Below are 1,053 nucleotides of genomic sequence, written 5' to 3' on the forward strand. Positions count from 1 at the left end.
CCACTAAGTCTTATCTTGCGCTCCTGCTGGATGTAGCCCTCAAAGTGTAGGCTGTGGGGTGTCTAGCAGCAGACTTTCTTCCAGCAGCCCAGTCCCTGACCCTTCGCACAGTTGCCGGCCCAGTCCTGGATCCACCCTCATTCAAAGCTGAGCAGTTGGGAGTGCAGATCCATTCCACCCATACCAAGGGTCTCTCTTCATGGCCTTATTACAGTTTGCATGTCATTAGGCCAGGGAGAGGGTGAGAAAATATTTAGAAAAAAAATAGAAAACCAAAGACATTTGCAATCAGGGAACCACAAAAATAAGGGAGGTTCAGGGAGCTTTGCCCAAAACAGCAACAAAAGCTACTCACTGTTATCTGGATAACAGAAAAGAAGTAATTGCCACAAAGTGGCAGAATATTTCACTGACTCTGTCCCCTTCAGGAAAATGCTGAGACCATGAAGTAAGTTCTTTCTGGTCAAGGTGGTCCTCTGTAAAAGTTTAACATGTGATGTTTTCAATTCCTAATACAAAATGGGCAGCAAGGAGGTCAACTAGGTTCTCGGTTAAGCCTTTTTTGCTTAAGTTTTTAGTTTGAAATACTGTGAATTCAAGCAGCTGTCCCACATAAAATTTAAAAATACTTTTCAACATTCAGTATGCAAATACTTTGGGGGGGCTATCCAGAAGGCCGGTTAGTTTAAATCAGTGAAATAATTCAATGTCAGAGGACCTTAGGTGTCAATAAGCAATAAAACAATGAATTTATTGCAAACTCTCCCTGTAGGTGAACCATAATAAGCTAGAGACAGAAGAGTTTTTCACGCTATGCAATAATGAAAGTGTTTTTGCTTCTGACATTATTCTCTGGGGAGTTGATTCAAAGCGTTCTGAAGTAACATAAACCCTCCCAAATCGCAGCCGGTCTAATTTTTCAACTGCAAATGAAAAAAATCCCTAAGGATTTCAGTAAAATCAGCAAGGCTGTTTTATTCAAGTTCATATAGGAGGAAACTAGCCCGAGAACTAAAAGCAACCTCCCACAAGCAAGAAATACTATCTCGCTCA

Source organism: Neophocaena asiaeorientalis, unplaced genomic scaffold (assembly GCF_003031525.2).
Source record: "Neophocaena asiaeorientalis asiaeorientalis breed wild unplaced genomic scaffold, Neophocaena_asiaeorientalis_V1.1 scaffold927, whole genome shotgun sequence".
In the NCBI taxonomy this organism is placed as follows: domain Eukaryota; kingdom Metazoa; phylum Chordata; class Mammalia; order Artiodactyla; family Phocoenidae; genus Neophocaena; species Neophocaena asiaeorientalis.